The following is an 18,958-nucleotide window of genomic DNA, read 5'->3' as shown; positions in this document are numbered from 1 at the left end:
ACATTTAGGGACACCCACATACATATGTATGTACACATGTATAAAATTCATTCATGCAAAAATACTTCTATGTATGTATGTAAATTTGTATATAAATGCACATAAATGTATATACATATATCTATGTACATAATTATACATATATATTTATCGACACGCAGCTGATTAAGTTTGCATAGTAACTTGGGCAAGTTATACATATGTATGTATGCTTTGGCACACGTAAGTTTGCACGTATGGATTTAAATCTACTTTTATACATACATATTTGTATGTGTACTTATTAAGTGCATACTCATAAACGCATGGAATATTTTTATCACTTTCTTCCGACAACATGCAATGTTTGCCCTTCAATGAGTAATTAATGAACGGCCACCCTTTTAGCCATGCTGTCTTACTGTTGCATACATATACACACACACATACACACATACATATGTATGTATGCACATATTTACGTACGTAACGGCACATAAATTGCGGTATATATCAATGTTTATTGGCACAATTGGTTTATTACGAGCAAAAAATTAGCATTTCAAACACTAAGCAAGACAATCAATTCAAAGCACTGCAGGTTATTTAAGGTAGCAGTCTGGTGACTTGGGTTCAAAAAATCGAAAAATTTTTCACTTAATTTGAAAGTACAATGTCTTGAGAATATACTGTGAAAATTTCATACAGAAATTCGAAATATTTCGGGAGTTAGAACGAGTTTCCTAGAGCGCCTCGGAGTCCACTCTCTCGGAGTTGTTGAACTTTGAACGCGTTTTTCTCAAAACATTGTTTTTCTGGTCGGCCCGGGTCCTAACTTTTTTTTTTACTTTTTCTACTGAACCGATTACTTTCAAATTTTAACAGGCTATTCTACACACTTATAGTTCTCGTCGGTACTAATGAGAATTTTTTTCACCCCTACTTTTTTATTTTACAACCCTTTCTTTGCTAAAATAAAAGGACTTTTTTTAAAGTCCGCCATTTTGTTATTTACCCTTGAAATTTAACTTCAGTAGTTCCGACCAGAATGACATGTCCATAGATTAAGCAGAGAACGTACATTCTCTGTATTAAGAATAATCAAGAAGATTTGAATAGAATTGAATATTTGAGAATATTTTTTCAGATAACGTCAAGAGCCAAAATCACCCGGGCCACCCAGGTGCATTGTTTTTGAGGTTCCAACTTCGAGTGACAATAATAATAATAATAAAGTATTAAATTGTTTAAAATATTTTTTTTTTTATATTTTCGATATGTAAATAAAAACACTGTAAATATTCAAGATAATTCATTTTTATTTTCCTATAAAAAACCACCCTCTAAAGAAGTCATGAAAATAGGCAAAAGTTACCAGACTACTACCTTAAGTAAGGAAGGGCTAAGTTTGGGTTTAACCAAACATTTCATACTCTTGCAACTTGCAAAGATCAAAGCCGGCTTGTAATAGTAACGGAACTCATTGCATGTAATATATGTATTATGCATCATTTTTGAAGAAAAATCATCAAATCATACCAAATCGTTGTTTTTTCTGTATGAAATGGTAGCTCTGGCATCTCTTCAGGTTTATCTTCGTCCCAAATGCAATTTTTCTTGTGTGCATATACTATACATTGAGCCAGATATGGGCCTCATCGCTGAACAAAATTTGGCTCAAAAACATCGGATCTTCTTGAAACTTTTCAAGAGCTCATAGAGCGAAATGATATCACTTAGGAAGGTCGAACAGCTTCAGTTCTTACAAAGATTGTGTTTTGTACGTTCTCAATTTGAGATCTTTACGAAAAATGCGCCAAATCAATTCATACCTCGGTTCGAGAAGATTCGAACGGCGCCGAATTGACTCTCCACGGTCTTTGTGTATTGTTTCAGGTACGGCTGCTATGTATTTTTCTGCACTGCGTGCTGGACGTAGACTATTCGGTCGAATATTTTCCAATAATGAATGCTGGATCTCAAATTGGGTGATGTTGTTGCGAATAGTACGCTCAGTAGGCCGATTATGTTGACCATAGAGGTTATGTTGAGCGAAGCGAGCGAAACACATTCTTTACAGAACGTGAATATTCGTAACAAAGTTGAATGATTTGTAAACGTTACGAGTATTTAGGCGTAAGTCTTTCCACGATGAAATGCCAAACAATACTGAACAAAAATGACAACTTGACACGACTCACGTGTGATCTGGCAAAAAAAGGCTATTTATCCAAGTACCTCTACTTGGATGCCCAGTATTATATGTTCTGTTAATTTTACTAAGATATTAGGTTGTCAAAAAAATCTTGCGGTATTTTCGCTAGTTGGCGCTGAAAGCGCGTAGTTCTAGTTTTATTCGTCGCATCGGGTCATGCTATACCTTTTTGGAAAGCTCATTTCACGCGCTAACACGATTTGATTGATTGTCGTTTCTTTTAAGTCGTTCGTGAGTTATAGCGTCGCAAACATGGAGCAAAATAAAGAGAAAATACGGCATATTTTACAGTGCTACTACGATAAAGGCAAATATGCATCTCAAGCCACCAATAAAATTTGTGCAGTTTAAAGACCCGATACAGTTTCCATTTTTCATTTTCGTTTTGATGTAGAGTTGGTCGAAGATGCGCCACGCTCCGGAAGGCCTGTCGTCGAAAATTGCGATAAAATCGCTGAATTGGTCGAAAGAGACCGGCATAGTAGCAGCCGTAGCATCGGTCAAGAGCTGGGCATGAGTCATCAAAAATTAATTTCAATTTCAATAAAAAAAAATTCAATAAAAATACCGCAAGACTTTTTTGACAACCCATTATCTTCCATATTAACCGATTTGTACGGTATGAAGCCAACCGGAAGTTTATATTAGAAACTTAGGAGGAGATAGGGGTCGTATTGAATGCTAAAAATGTTGATATTTGTTATGTGGGAGCAAGGCAAGTTTTCACAGAATTTTATCTGTTTTGGACACGAATATACATTGTTATTAGAAAAACACGTTTTTTAAATTTCATTACTCACATATTGACGGATATTTACGGTATAAAGTCAGCCAGAAGTTAAAAGTTTTTTTATATAAGGACTGAAGTAATTATTGATCCGATTCAGCCCTTTTTGCCACAGCAGCGTATTATTATCAAAAAAGGTTTCGCTACCCATAGTATCTCATAGACTGAATGATATTTGCGATAAAAACTTTGCAATAGGAACTTCAGTACCGGGGGTATTGAACGGTTTTGGTCTCAAGATAAAGTCATTGGTGTTTTATTTTTTCTATTAGAAAGTTATTGAGTCAGATAAAATTTAAAAAATCAAGCGAACAGAACAGCGACAATATCAAGATATCTCATGTTCTTTACTTCTGCAGAGTCTCAATATTTGTATCTTGTATGTATATTCATAGCTCGAATTAGAGTTTTAGACGGCTTGTTCTTTGCTCTGAATTAGGTTATTTTGAAAAATTTTATCTCAGTTTATTTTGTACTGCTAAATTCATTCGCATTTCAGTTTTACTGAGCGAAAAAAAGTGCTTGCTGCTTCTTGCTTTTCATCAGCTAAAACTTATGCTCTTGAACTTTTTAAGCCGATTACCCAAATGCATTGTAAATTAAATAATTATTACTTTGCGTAATTTGATCCGGCTTCAAACTTGTAAAAAATATTTTTGAATGGAAATAATGAACGAAATTGTTTAGTTTTTAGGAAGTCGACTGCCAGGTGGTTTCAGAAACATTGCTTTAAATTTATTTACTTGTTTACATTTTCCTTTATTATTCTTTGCAGTTTTTCTCTTTGTGGTGTCTAAATCAGCTGTCATTACATTATTATATATGTACATACATTTCCCTACTGACAAACAGTTGGTGCTACATTAGAGTCGTCAAGGGAGATTTCGATTAGCTTCAAATCTCTTCGTTGACAAGATTAACAAATGTAATTTTTGCATGGCTGAATCTTGCTAAATCTAGTAGATTAGTGAGATAATCTACTCAAGAGCCTAAATCTAATGATTCTGTGTCAGTCGGAACATGGTATTAGGGTTTTCCTATGTAACTCTGTTTTCCTAAGAGATGTGTATACTCGTATGTGTATATAAAGTACCAAAATTGTGCTCCTATGTAAACAGATTTACTACTATCATTATTTTTTCTCATTTTAAGAAATATTTTTAAAAAATCGATTTTTGTATATATTTTGAAAGTTTACCAAAAATATGACTTTTTTTCAAAATTGTATTTTCGGAGATACAGCCGATTTTGTAGAATTGTCTCCTAAACTTTAAACGCGTTTTTCTTCAAACTATTTTTTTTTGACATGATATCTCATTTTAAATTTTTGAAATAGTTATCTTCCATATTGCTCTAACCTCTGCCTAAATGATTTGAAGTATTTTTAAAAAATTCAAAAAGGTCGAAAAATTGGGTCAAAAAAAGTCGACGCTATTTTGCTATTTTTTTTTTTTGAAAATGGTCAACCCGATAACGACATCCTTACTAATAAAGAATCTTTAGTTTTTTGTATTTTAATCTCTAAAATTGAAATCAGTCAATCCAGACGCTGTTTTTTTTGAAGCCCCCATCCACCGTATCTCGACGAATTTTGAGCAAGTTTTCTTTATTATTAAAATGTCAATAAAAACATAAAAAATGGATAGTAAAAATGTTTTTCACTTTTTTTTATCTTAGTTTAAAAAATGCCTAAAATTCATACGTCTAGACCAGAATACCTCCTTAAGCACTTTCGCCCAAAGGTTTTACTGTCTCAGTAATCTAGAAATATTAACGAACATAAGAGAATTTTGTGCTCTACGTAATAGTGTTGGAAATGATTCAAAATTCTATTTCAATTTCAAAGCGGCTAGCAATAACGCACTTTTCAGACGATATCTTGATACTTCTTTATGAAGATATAATTCTTGCCCATTCTACGGTAAGATTGTATTGCATGAGCAGTGCTCGGATTTTAGAGTAATTTGCTGAGTATTCTGAATTTCATAAGAAACAGTATTAAAACGTAAGAACTAACTTTTAAAGAGTTTTGGAAAATTGTGTGTTATTCTAGAACACTTTTATATGCAAAAACCGGTTAAAATAACTGTTGAGTAAGTTTATTTGAAGTAATCAAAAATTATACATTTTGGAAAAAGTAAATTTTATGCTTTTGTTTTTGAAAATTGGAAACAAATATTGATTTTTAGGAGGAATTTTCTAACAAAAAATCATAAGTAATACACACAGCAATCTTAATACAAAAGTATTTTAATACTTCGCAAAAAAATTAATTATAAAAAAACCAAAAATAATATTAATTAAAATATTTCAATGATTTCTCCATTTTTTTTAAAACCTTAGCAACTTTTGTATCTATTTTCTGAGATGTTTTTAAAAGAAAATTCTTCTTCTTTATTGGCGTAGCACCGCTTACGCGAGCAAATTAGCTTTCAAATCAAGCGACAGCCACGCAAGAGTTTACTTCGGTCTTTTGAGACAAGAATAAACTTACTTAAATATTTATTGTATAACTTTCTTTTGTGTGTTTGTATTTACATAAGTTCTAATAAATATATATGTATATATGTAATAAAAGCTATGATTAAGTACTTATACATAATTTCATAGACAACGTACTATACACTTGCTTAGAACGAACGCGTAAAAGAGTTGAAATAGACGCACATTAGGGGTGCACTAAAAAAATAATTGTTCAATTCACAACCTGTCGTAAAGCATCGTAAAATCGTAAAATTATAAATTTTTACACTTGTTTTTTTATAATTTTACGATTTTACGATGCTTTACGACAGGTTGTGAATTGCTCAAATATAACATAAAAAAAATTGAGGAAACAAATTTTTATTTTATATCTGTAACTCAATAATTTTTTTATGCATATAAAATCGTTTTGAAAGTGGAATAAAATTTGTATAAAGAATTTTTAATATTAGTTAATTTAACTCCTTTTTTAATTGTTACTCCCAATTACGATATCTCATTCTTGAAATACAGGGTCCGGCACACAGCCATAAATTGGCTTTCGAAAATTATTTTTATTTATTTTAAAGTACAAAATGTGTGAAAATAATCATAAATTCAGGACCAATTCACTTTTGCACGATATGACCACCTTTTGCCTTAACTATGGCCTTGAGACGGTCAAAAAACGAAACGCAAGCTGCCCGAATGTGACTTGCCGGTATTTTGGCCCACTCACGGACAATGGCTTTCTTCAGCATCTCGAGACTGGTGTATTTTTTACTTCGGACCTTGCTCTCCAAAATGGCCCAGAGAGAATAATCCATTGGATTCGCATCTGGTGAATTCGAGAGCCATTGTGTGGTCGTAATGAAGTTCGGAACGTTGTTTTTCAGCCATTCTTGGTTCACTCGCGCTTTGTGAGACGGTGCTGAGTCTTGTTGAAACGTCCATGGTTTGCGACCGAAATGTTTATTTGCCCACGGCTTCAAAGCAGCCTCCAGAACACTTTCCCGATAATATGTCGCATTTACTTTGACGCCAGGCTCGATGAAAACAATTGGAGAGCGCCCATCTGCGGTGACAGCGGCCCAAACCATTATTTGTGGCGGTTGCTGCCTTCTGGTGGCCAACCGATGACTTAGATTCTCGTATGAACGGTCGGTCAAGTAAACCCTATCGTTTTGAGAGTTTACGAATTGCTCAATTGGAAAAATTTTTTCGTCAGAAAACACAATGTTCGGAATTTGACCGCTTTCGGCCAAGCGAAGCAACTGCTTCGCTCTCTCAAGTCTTACTTGTTGCTGCTTCGGTGTGAGATCATGGGCCTTTTGGAACTTGTAAGGCTTGACCTTGAGCTCATTTTTCAATATGCGTCGGATGCTGCGGTCGGATATTTTCAGTTCTTTAGCCATTTGATTGGCACTTCGTCGTGGATTTCGCTCAAGTCGCTTCTTCACTTTCCGAACCATCTCACGTGACGTTGCAGTCTTTTGATGACCACCTCCATGGCGTTTTGCGATGCTACCAGTATCATTGTAACGAGTGATGGTGCGATAAACAAAAACTTTATTCACATTAAGGTGTTTGAGCTCACGAGCAATTGCTGGCTGTGATTTTCCAGCTAAATATAAAGCAATCACACTATTACGTTTGAATTCCATCGCTGATCACTTTTTTTTTGCGTTCACTTTTGGCAAAACGCTTTTGTACACTTGTGAACAATACTCCGAACTGTCATTCAGCAAATTTATAAACAGCTGATTCCAGTGCGACAGCTGCGCGAACGGTCTGAAGTTGGTTACACTTCGAGTGCCGGACCCTGTAGTAAAATACTTATGTGGAGCATAAAATTGGCTGTTATTTATTTGCATTTTTTAATTGGTAAGCTTACGAAATTTACATCCTAAAATTTCATAATTTATCACATCTAACATTAAAACTCATCATCTATATTCAAACTCAGTGCAATTAGCATCACCTTAATGCAGCTATCAATAACACCATAAAGGTATGGATTATGTATTACAATATTATGAAGAGCACGTGGTAATCTCATTCAACATTTCTGCTATACTGCTTATAAGCAACAGCCAATGAATACTGAAAGAGGTATAATAGATGAGTGAGTCAGGATAGCAGTGTGTTGGGTTAAAAATAAACTTCAATATTTATTACGCGCTTATTGAAGCGTATGCACAGCTTGCGTCCACAATACTAGTTGTAGAAAAAAAGCACACCGTACGCCAGTTGAGCGAAAGTGTTAGGGATAGAGGTGGAGATTGCGCTGAAAATGAACAACTGCCAATTGTAAGCAATAAAGGTTGCTCATACGCAGTGTTCGCCAGCGCTTACACTATTCATGCATGCTGTATATTGTTCTATTGGAAAAAGTTTTTTATTGAGCAATTGGTGCAAGTTATGTGAGTTTCTTTCACAATGGAAAAAGTTTTATATAAAACGAAAAGTAAATTGTAGTTGCGTAAGAACAAACTAATTTGTTTGCAAATCAATTTTTATACGCTGAACAGAGTGCATAGTACTAAGTTTTCCACGAAGTTTGTAACACCCAGATGAAGTCTCAGAGTTCCTACAAAATATATATATATATGTATTTAAGTGATCAGCTTGATGAACTGAGTCGATTTATCCAAAACCGTCTGTCTGTCAGTATATTTGCGAAGTGACCCCTCAATTTTTGAGTTATCGCTCCGAAATTTCGCACAAGTCCTTTTCTCATTGATCTAAGCCCATTATAGAATATAGCTACCATACAAACTGAACGATGGGAATCAAGTGCTTGAATGGAAAACTTTTGTATAACTTCATATAGTATGTATCGAAACTTCTCTTAGTCCATTGCTAAAAATATTAGGTTGTCAAAAAAGTCTTGCGGTATTTTCGCTAGTTGGCGCTGTAAGCGGGTAGTTCTAGTTTTATTCGTCGCATCGGGTCATGCTATACCTTTTTGAAAGCTCATTTCACGCGCTAACACGTGTTTGATTGATTATCGTTTCTTTTAAGTCGTTCGTGAGTTATAGCGTCGCAAACATGGAGCAAAATAAAGAGAATCGGCATAAAAACATCGGCATATTTTCAAAAATTCATTTCAATTTCAATAAAAAACAAGTAAAGGAAGGGCAAGTTCGATAGAGGCATCGAACATTTTAAAATTTCGCATGTTTATGGATAATCAGTTTCATTTCCACCGCACAACGATGGTTTCAACGTTTTCGTTCTGGTGTCGAGGTGGTCGAAGATGCGCCACGCAACGGGAGGCCTGTCGTCGAAAATTGCGTTAAAATCGCTGAATTGGTCGAAAGAGACCGGCATAGTAGCAACCGTAGCATCGGTCAAGAGCTGGGCATGAGTCATTAAAAATTCATTTCAATTTCAATAAAAAAAAAATTCAATAAAAATACCGCAAGACTTTTTTGACAACTTAATACGATGTAAAAACCGAGATAACAAACCAAAGTATTTTATTTCATGTTTTAATTTGGTCCAATACCTTGATTTTAACCCACCAATAATAAAAAAAAATTTCACTAATTATAAATACACTTTCATATTCGTTTGTGCATATAAATAAAGTAGAAGATTCACCGAAGCCCCTTGTGTATTTGTAACTTATGCCAAATCAACGAGAATTTGCCTCGCACGACCTTGACACGTATGTTAGACTACTCATCATCCGCACAGCTAGAAAATATTCATTAACGCAGCAACAGCAGCAACATATGCAAAGTAATAGCAAACACAATATATGCTCGCTTTATAACGGTTATCTGCGCTCGTATACACGTGTAGGCACACGAACACAAAGGATATTTTAAACTTTCTGTTTAAGCAACAACTCTGCTTTCCTTAATCTCTACAACTATGTTACGTATATTACACAAATATATGTATGTATATGTGCAAAGCAGTAGGCGCTTACAGCATGATATTGCAAAATATTTACATATAATACCTTTTGTCGTACTTTTGCCTTGTGCATGCGCACATAAATTATAATAAAAGTTTGTATTAAGTAAAAAAACATAAGTCGCCTTTAGACAGGAGTCTGGTTGCGGTAATAATAACTAGCTATTTGAACACAAATGCTTTAACTACATAATCTATAAAGCCCTTACTTTGAATAACTAGGCTTTCATGTGTCTATATCTGCAACTATGGTACATGATTTTAGACACAAAAATATATTTTTTCGAAACTTGAGTTAGGCTCTTTTTTTTCTTCACACAATAATAATAATTTCTGACAACACTAGATAATGGCAGTTACATATTTAGAAAAATTATGCATTTTTAGATCGGTTTCTATAGTAAGCTAGTGGCAAAAGCACACACAACTCAGATAAAATTATCTGCAAATGCTTTAAAAAGGGTGATAACATCTTTGCTGACAAACCATTACATATTATATTTTGATAATTATTAGGAGTTGAAGTGTTATTTTCTAGGGTTGTCAGAAATATTTTATAAAAGTCCTAGTTTTCAACATTTTACGGACCAATGGTTTCTTGCCAATGATTGGTTATTTGACTTTAGAGCGGGTCGGTTTGTAGAAGCCCCCCCAAAAAAAAACGGAAAAAACGCATTTTCTGAAAATGTTCTTCGAATCATTCTGAACAGCTTTTTTTAAGAAAGTATGGGCTTAGATCGCTTTCGAGCCGGCGATTTTCAATGCGAAGTTCTTCTGCACTTAAAGCAAATGGCTTTGACTACATAATCTTAAAGCATTGTACTTTGAAGGAGGACTTCCTGTGTCTATATCTGCAACTTAGTGGTAGCACCTGTTGGCACAAAGTATATGTGTTGAATTTAAAAACATTGTTGTTGGTGATAATGCAATATCCGACGATTGGAGTCCACAAAAGGGAGACCCCACAACCTACGTCAACTAACGTGAGATAAGCATCTTTAACATCACATATAAGGTGCTATCGAGCGTACCGTAAAAAAGATTAAAGCCCAGCTTCAACAAACTGATTAGACCTTATCAGTGTTTCTTTAGGTCTGGAAAATCAACAACTGACCACATATTTAACTTGTCCCATGAATTCCCTTACAAAAAGAATCGACACATACCACCTCTTCGCCGATTTGAAAGGTGCTTTTGACAACACGAAAAGGAGCTGCCGATGTGTCTGAATTTTATATCCTCGCAAAACAAATACGGCTGTGTAAATTAACTTTGAGCAATACCAAAAAATTCGACAGGATTGGGAGGAACCTCTCCGAGCCGTTCGATACCAAATGAAGTTTCAGAAAAGGCGACTCCCTATCATGCGATTTCTTCTATCTACAGCTGGAGAAATTAATTCGAGCTGCAGATCTGAATAGAGAAGGTACAATCTTCAATAATAGCGTACAGATGCTGACGTACGCCGATGATATTGATATCATTAGCCATAGCAACCACGAGAAAGCAGTATTGCTTTCTCCAAGATGTACAAAGAAGCGAAGCAAATGGATTTGGTAGTGAACGAGGGCAAGACGGAATATCTCCTGTCATCATACAAACAGTCGTCGCACTCGCGACTTGGCTCCAACATCACTGTTGACAGTCACAATTTCGAAGTCATACTTTCATCCGACCATATTTTACAAAGAAGCTGATGCATGGTTCTTATCAGTTCTTCGCCGCGATATTTGAATTGCTCGCTCGGCAATCCATGGGCTCACTCCCGCTTTGTTGTTTCTCAGACGGGTAATTGCTACTCAAATATTCATCGATCTTCCAAATGTTACACTTTCACTGCCTTTCAGCAAGCTGGAGAAGTGTTCACTCCATAACTTCAGTATGCACTGAACATTAGCCACTACATCACCACTTTGGGTCCTAGAAGTGTATGCTCAGGTCTTGAAACCTTCCGTTAGTCACCGCATCTTTTCGTGGAATTTTCGAGCATTACCCCTGTCGGCCAGTTTCTCAAGCTCTCCATACTGACGCATTTCGGTATCCTTTTCTTTTTGTCTACACATGTGTGTCATTTCCAATTGTGGCGCGCGATGGCAGATGGATTCTTCTCAGTCTTCTTCGATACGCTACTCCCTAGCAGCAATAGCGACTTCGGTGCGCACTGTTCGGAGTCTATGTGCATGTGCATTATCTACTAGAGTACACGTGGTATGAAATCGATCCATGGCTGTTCGAATTACCGACTTCGCTGTGCAATTATGTCGACCGAATATTAGACGCAGCGCGCCACACGTCGGGCAAACCGAACAATTATTTTGGCAATACATTTTTACGATTTGTGAGCATTGTTCCGGAGTAAGTCTGCTCATTATGAAATGGCGAACCAAATTGTGTATAAATCTAATAAGAGCTTAAAATGATCAACTCCGACAAAAGTATTGCCTTATTGAAAACTACACTTCTAAAGAAACACCCGTTAGTTTTCGAATCTATGTACCATATACACATATACATTGTAACATATATGGTATACATTTTATTGCAAAAGTACGCCAGTGAATTGTTTCCATTGTTCACTTGGGAAAATTTAATTACTTCAATTCAACTTAGTTTTGATCGCCCACACAACTTTCGCGTCCCTTTTCAATTGAATAGAAAGTAATTGCATTTTCATTATGTTTCTTTCCACATCATTGTGACCATTCATAATTGCATTAATACGTGCGTAGAAGATCTTATAGTGTGGGTAAGATATTTATAGATTTGAGAGACAATAAAAAATGAGAGCGACTTTTTTTGTCTTATGACAATGCAAAAAATCTTAATTGTAAAAGTATTAAAAGCAATAACTTTTAATCTATTTTTATATCTTAATTGATGTGAACTAACCATTTCGTTTTGCAAAATATTCAGTTTTAGTCTTTTTAAAATATGATAACGCAGTTTCTAACATATACTCGTTGAACACTTATTAAATACTTTTCTAAAACATACAAAACAGTTGTCAGCGGATAATTGCCAACTATACTGTGCCCAAAAAATAAGGTGACATTTGAATTTAAACTGCGCGCGTCGAAGGATTTGGAGAATTATTTTTTTTTTAGGTTGGTAGTACTGTCTGTCACATTTATGTCAAATTTCATGTCAAAATATTCATTAGTGTTTGAGATACGTGTCGTTTTGTGAGCTGCTAAAAGTGAGTTTTTCGTTTTTTGCGATGTCGAAATTTGTTTGCTTTAAATTTTGTTTACGGAATCAATTTTCTGCTGCGGATACGTTGAGGATGGTGCAGAAAGCCTTTGGTGATGAGGCTATGTCTAAAAAAACTGTTTACAAGTGGTATAGTGAGTTCCAAGCCGGCCGTGAACGTGTCGAAGACGAAGAGCGTCCAGGGCGACCATCAACCTCAACCGACGAAGCTCACGTTCAACAAATCAAAGATTTGGTGTTGAAAAACCGTCGATTAACAATTAGAGACCTTGCTGATGAAGTTGGCATATCGAAAGGCTCAGCCAATACCATTTTGAAGGATGTTTTGGGCCTCAAGCGCGTCAAATCTCGACTGGTACCGAAAACATTGAATTTTTTGGAAAAAAGGCGTCGCGTTGAAGTGTGTGTAACGATGCTTTCCGACTACCAGGGTGTCATGAAACGCATTATAACTGGCGATGAGACTTGGATCTATGCTTACGACCCCAAAACAACCGATCAATCGAGCGAATATCGTGCCAAAAGAGAGCCGAGACCAAAAAAATCGTGCCAAAGTCGCTTAAAAATCGAGGTCATGTTGACTGTTTTCTTCGATTATCGTGAAGTTGTGCATTATGAATTCCTTGCAACCGGTCAAACAGTCAACAAGGAATATTATTTGAACGTTATGCGTCGTTTGCGTAACGCTATCCGCCTAAAAAGGCCGGAATTGTGGAAAGACAATTCTTGGTTTTTACACCACGATAATGCACCATCCCATACTGCCCTCGTAATTCGTGATCATTTCGCCAAAAACTCAACCCATATCGTTCCGCAACCACCGTATTCACCTGATCTGGCGCCGTGCGACTTCTGGCTGTTCACCAAGCTCAAAAGACCGCTCCGGGGACTCCGTTTTTATACGATAGAGGAGATTCAAGCCGCAGCGAAGACGGAACTGAAGGCCATCCCGGAAAGTGACTACAACCAGTGTTTTGAAGATTGGAAAATCTGTTGGCATAAGTGCCTTGCATCGCGAGGGGATTAATTTGAAGGGGATGAAATTGATTTGGAAGAATAAATAAAGAATTTTCAAAATAAATACAATGTCACCTTATTCTTTGGGCACATATGTCACATATTTTTATTACTTTCTATGTAAACTTTTTTCTTTTAGGTGGCAACTCTTTTTAAATATTGCTAGATCGAAAGCTTGAGCAATATTTATTTTAAATCTTTTTCAAACGACTTTTAATACATATTTTGGAAAAATTTTAGTTATATTTCAGAACCATTTCCAAATTAAAAACTTATAGAATATTTATGAGAATATATTTGAAATATCTAATGCACGCTGTATTTTCTAAATTTTTCATTTAAACTTTTTCTCGTAGATGGCAACTCTTTTTAAACATATATATCGTAAACTTGAACAATATTTTTAAAAAATATTTTCCAGACGATTTGCATTCAATACATATTTTGAAGAAATTTCATTTATATTTTTCTAGATGGCAACTCTATTTCAGAACCAATTCCAAAAAAAGAAGATAGAAGAAGGCTTGTTAAACGTTTTGGAGAATATATCTAAAACTTATAATACACCGCACATACTATGTCTTGCTATTTGCAGTTTTCCTTTTGTTTAATGTTGGCAACTCAATTTCAAAATTTAGTAATTTTTAAGGATTTTCTTAAAGGTTTATATTTAGTAGGTATTTTGAAATATGTTCAGTTGTATTAGCGATAGGTGGCAAATATATACCAAATATTTCCAAATCGAAGGCTTGCCCAATAATTTCTGGAAGTGGTTCTAGAAGTGTTATGTCCTAAATATATTTTTTGAAATTGTTTAAAAATTTAGTTTTGTCAATGTGGCGGTGGTAAGTTATTTAAAAATATATGTAAATTAAGTACTTCCGGGAAATTTTGAGTATAATTGTTTTATATTTACATAGGTTGTCTCTTATATTTTGGGATTTGGCAGTCTTAGTGTTGCTATCCGACAACCAACAACTTTATCGCAAAGTTTGACATTTTTGATGTTGTACTTACTCACAACGTTGATACATACGACCGCTATTTGGGTTGCTTACAGTAACTTGAAATATTCATCTCGGCCAAATCGCGCCACTGTTTTTTTTTTAATTTCGACGTGGACTATTAATTAAGTTTTTGGCGATGAAGCACCATTAAGGGCCAATAGTTATTGATGGTATGGTGAACTCAATCGAAGTCGTAGATCGCTAAAAGACTGATTTTGTGAAGGTCGTCCAACACACACGTACAATGTCGTGTACATTTGACTGTAAAAAAATGTTCACGTTGGATTCCAAACAAATTGTCTATCGCTCAAAAAAAGGATCGTGTCAATTGGTCGGGAGAAACTTTAACAAAACATGGTAGATGTGCTTTGAAACACATCTATGAAGTCGTGAGAGATGATGAAACGTGGATTTACGCATATGTTCCCCGAAAGTAATGATCAGTCTACTTCATGGGTGTTTCAAAATTGAGCCGAATCCAACAAAACTTGTTCGCACACGAAGCAATTACAAGCAAATGGTTGCCTTTGTTTTTGGAACAACTGAATATATCGCTACCATATCACTAGAACAACGTACTATTGTGATCAAATTGAAAGGCGAATTTTGTCCATTTCTTTTCCTTCAAAGTAATTCCCTCACACTGCAATACACTTATGCCAACGAATTTTCCAGTCGTCATAGCACTTGAAAAAATCCTCCGTCGTGATGGCCATCACGCCTTCTTCGATTCAGCTTTTATATACTCAATTGAGTCAAAACGGTGTCATCGGAGTGGTCATGTGAATTTGCTGAATAGCCAGAAGTTATTTGAAGGTAAATTAGACGAATGCGGTGGTTGTGGCACAATATTAGTTGAAAATGTGGCGAAATGATCACGAATAACCAATGCAGTATGAGATGGTGCATTTGTTCAATAAATTCAGACAAAGTAAAAATCGAAGAATTCACTTTTAGAGCCTCACAAAACGACGCGTATCTTAAATACTAATGAATATTTTGACGTGAAATTTAGCACAGATGTCACTAACAGTACTACCAACTTACAGAAATAAAAAAACCGATTCGAAAAACACGCAAAGTATAAATCAAAAATTTACCATTCAATTTGATCACAGTATTAGAACAGTAAAGTGAGTGATACACAACACAACACAATCAAGAAATCTGGAAAACCAACCGCTGAGAGCAGATAACTCTTCACCACGAAAACGCAAACTCTTATACATACATCGACTGCAACAACCGCAGAACTCAAAACATCAATTTCATGAAGGATCCACCGTCAAGTCCTGACATGGGACCGAATGACTTCTTTTTATTTTCGTGCGTAAAAGTTAATCTAACAGGTCAACGTTTTTCGACAGCTGAAGAGACGGTGAATACGTTCAAAACACATGTTTTGTGGTACCTCAATTGGAGTGGCAAAAGTGCTTCGAAAATTGGTTCAAGCGCATGAAAAAGTATATACAAGGTCTGTCGCAAAAGAAACAGAAAGTTTGAAATAAAAAGTCTTGATCTCTGTTGACATTTCGTAAGCATTTTAAGACAATTGGATAACTACAATCGATGTTATCGATCAAAAAGTGACAGCAGCTTTTGGTCATCGGTCGTAAAATGCAAAGAGCAAATATTAAATTTTGTTTTAAACTTGGGAAAACGTTTATTGAAACATTTCAAATGATGAAAAAAGTTTATGGTGATCAGTGCCTATCCCGTAGTAATGTGCCTGAGTGGTTTAAGCGATTCCAAGAAGGTCGTGAGGACCTCTGTGACGATCAGAAGTCGGTCGCCTTCACAAGTCAAAAATAAAGACAATGCTGATTTGTTTTTACGATTCCGAGGGTATTGTACACCGAGAGTTCGTCCCACCTGGCCAAACGATTAATGCTGTGTTTTACCTTGGTGTTATGAAGCGTCTTTTGTCACGCATTCATCGTGCTCGACCACAATACCGTGAGGCAGGGTCCTGGCGCCTGTTGCACGATAATGCGCCTTGTCATCGGTCGACGCTTGTCACTGATTTTTTGACAAAAAACTCCATATTAACCATTAAATCACTCATCCTACTCACCTGATCTGGCACCCTGTGATTTTTACCTATTTGGAAAACTTCATTTGCCCATGAAAGGACACTGGTTTCAGGACATTTCAGCTATCCAAAAGGCGACGACCGATATTCTCAAGAGCATTCCGAAAAATGACCTTAAACACTCATTTGAAATGCTAATTGACCGGGCTAAACGCTGTATCGAAGCACAAGGAAACTATTTTGAAAAATTTAGAAAAATATTAATTTTTTGTTGTTTTTTTAACAGTCCTGTTTCTTTTGCGGCAGACCTTGTATGTAGATCTTAATGAAAAATATTTTGAAAAACAATAAAGTGATTTTCGTTGATTAAAATTTCTTTTTGTTTTCTAATGCCGAAATAATGGGGTGTCGAAAAAGTTTTGCGGTATTTTTATAGAATTTTTTTTTATTTTATTGAAATTGAAATTAATTTTTGATGACTCATGCCCACCTCTTGACCGATGCTACGGCTGCTACTATGCCGGTCTCTTTCGACCAATTCAGCGATTTTATCGCAATTTTCGACGACAGGCCTTCCGGAGCGTGGCGCATCTTCCACCACCTCTACACCAGAACGAAAACGTTGAAACCATCGTTGTGCGGTGGAAATGGAAACTGCGTCGGGTCCATAAACTGCATAAATTTTATTGGCGGCTTGAGCTGCATTTTTGCCTTTATCGTAGTAGTACTGTAAAATATGCCGTATTTTCTCTTTATTTTGCTCCATGTGTGCGACGCTATAACTCACGAACGACTTAAAAGAAACGACAATCAATCAAACACGTGTTAGCGCGTGAAATGAGCTTTCCAAAAAGGTATAGCATGACCCGATGAGACGAATAAAACTAGAACTACGCGCTTTCAGCGCCAACTAGCGAAAATACCGCAAGACTTTTTTGACAACCTATTATATATATCAAAAAACTTAGTAATTTTAGATAAATTAGAATTTGCCGAAAAACCATTGATATCGCTCTCAAACCAACTTTTACTAATTTTTTTTTTTTGGGGAAAAGCGGAAGAAAATGAAACAAAGGAATTTTCGTTATGGAGTTTCCATAAATATTCCTCGAGAAATTTTATTATAGGTCTCTGATGACACGAATCACAATTTTGCTACTTTCTCAGTGTTGTCGGATCACAATATTTAGGCATCAACTCTCGTTTATATATATAATCCGTTATAAGTTTAGCCATTATACCGTTGGAGTAAGTGTTTATTCCCAGCGTCTGCGAGAAAGACCTAAGCCGCCACCAATAGCACTCTGAACACCGCCTCCAAAGATTAAGCGACCTCCTCTTGGTCTGCCGTTACGTCTATTGCCACCATTGTCTCCATTACCATTATCATCGCTGTCACCATTATCGCCGTTGTCACCGTTGTCACCATTACCTCCATTTGAACCATACCTTCTCCAACAATGCACCTGACCGGCCAAAAACACGAAAACCAACAACAAAAGTAAAGCTTGCAATCTCATTATTTTAGCGCGTGTAATAGATTATGCACTTACTTTTACAAGCTAGCGACTTTCAACTTTTGAATACAATTTCAGTGTCACTCAGCAGTTTTATACTCGAGATTTCCTCTAGCAGAGAAAATAAATACTCGAAATTAAATTGTCGCAATTGATAATTAATCAAATGATTAGACTTATTCTAATGTGTTTTTTGTCGATCTAATTACTTAGTCTCATAAATGTGAAGTATTATTATTATTATAATGTGTTCATAATTAATGTAATTTAATTAGCGAATCGTGATCGCTAAAGGGGGGCTATTTTCTCTGCTTTGAATCAGAAAATGATGCAATCTGTTCGCTGCTAGTCTAACATTAATTATTGAGTATTTGATTGCTTATGGTTATATTAAGTATGAATATGTAAGTATGTACATTACTTCCAGCGTTTCAAAAGGTAGAAATAGGCTTGAAATTGCAGATAATAATGTGCCTAATTGTTAGTTTTTTAATATGAAAACTTTAGTTTTCAAAAAGGTGTTAATGGAAATCGATTTGATAAGAGTTTAAAGATACCGAACACTCTAACACGATATTTATGAAAACATGTATACGTAAAGGTGACTTTATAGTTATTATACGCTAAAAGTCGTTGCAGTTAAATTATGATGGAAGCGGGTTATGCTTCAATTGTGTATTGAAAATAACGGATGATCCAAGTAGATATGTTTTTTCAAAGCTTTTTTGACAGATCACGCATGAGTCATGTTAAGCTGTCATGTTATTTTTGTTCCGTTTGGTTTAGCATTTCATCATGGAAAGC

At 35.6% G+C, this 18,958-nt stretch overlaps 2 protein-coding genes and 1 long non-coding RNA gene across 19 annotated transcripts in view; 2 read left to right on the top strand and 1 right to left on the bottom strand.

Moving 5' to 3' along the window:
- Positions 1-18,958, top strand: part of LOC126759164 (frizzled-3) — a 485,412-nt gene that overhangs the window by 161,111 nt on the left and 305,343 nt on the right. Inside the window, exon 3 of one of the 4 annotated variants that reach the window (XR_007666971.1) lies at positions 8,694-8,785. The exons of 2 other annotated variants lie outside the window; for them this stretch is intronic. The gene's annotated coding sequence lies outside the window, so the exon portion shown is untranslated. Of the gene's footprint in view, positions 1-2,270; positions 2,380-8,693; positions 8,786-18,958 lie in introns of those variants that run through there. One more of the 4 variants, XR_007666973.1, reaches the window with a different exon arrangement.
- The window catches only part of LOC126759143 (MAP kinase-activating death domain protein), a 105,518-nt gene that overhangs the window by 20,922 nt on the left and 65,638 nt on the right, over positions 1-18,958 (top strand). The gene's annotated exons all lie outside the window — the stretch shown is intronic.
- The window catches only part of LOC126759202 (uncharacterized), a 152,013-nt gene continuing 141,422 nt past the window's right edge, over positions 8,368-18,958 (bottom strand). Inside the window, exon 3 of the long non-coding RNA XR_007666977.1 lies at positions 8,368-8,408. This is a non-coding gene — a long non-coding RNA (uncharacterized LOC126759202). The remainder of the gene's footprint in view (positions 8,409-18,958) is intronic.

Source organism: Bactrocera neohumeralis, chromosome 5, assembly GCF_024586455.1.
Source record: "Bactrocera neohumeralis isolate Rockhampton chromosome 5, APGP_CSIRO_Bneo_wtdbg2-racon-allhic-juicebox.fasta_v2, whole genome shotgun sequence".
NCBI classification, from domain to species: domain Eukaryota; kingdom Metazoa; phylum Arthropoda; class Insecta; order Diptera; family Tephritidae; genus Bactrocera; species Bactrocera neohumeralis.
Note: the sequence above shows the minus strand (reverse complement) of the source record. Positions and strands in the feature narration are given on the sequence as shown.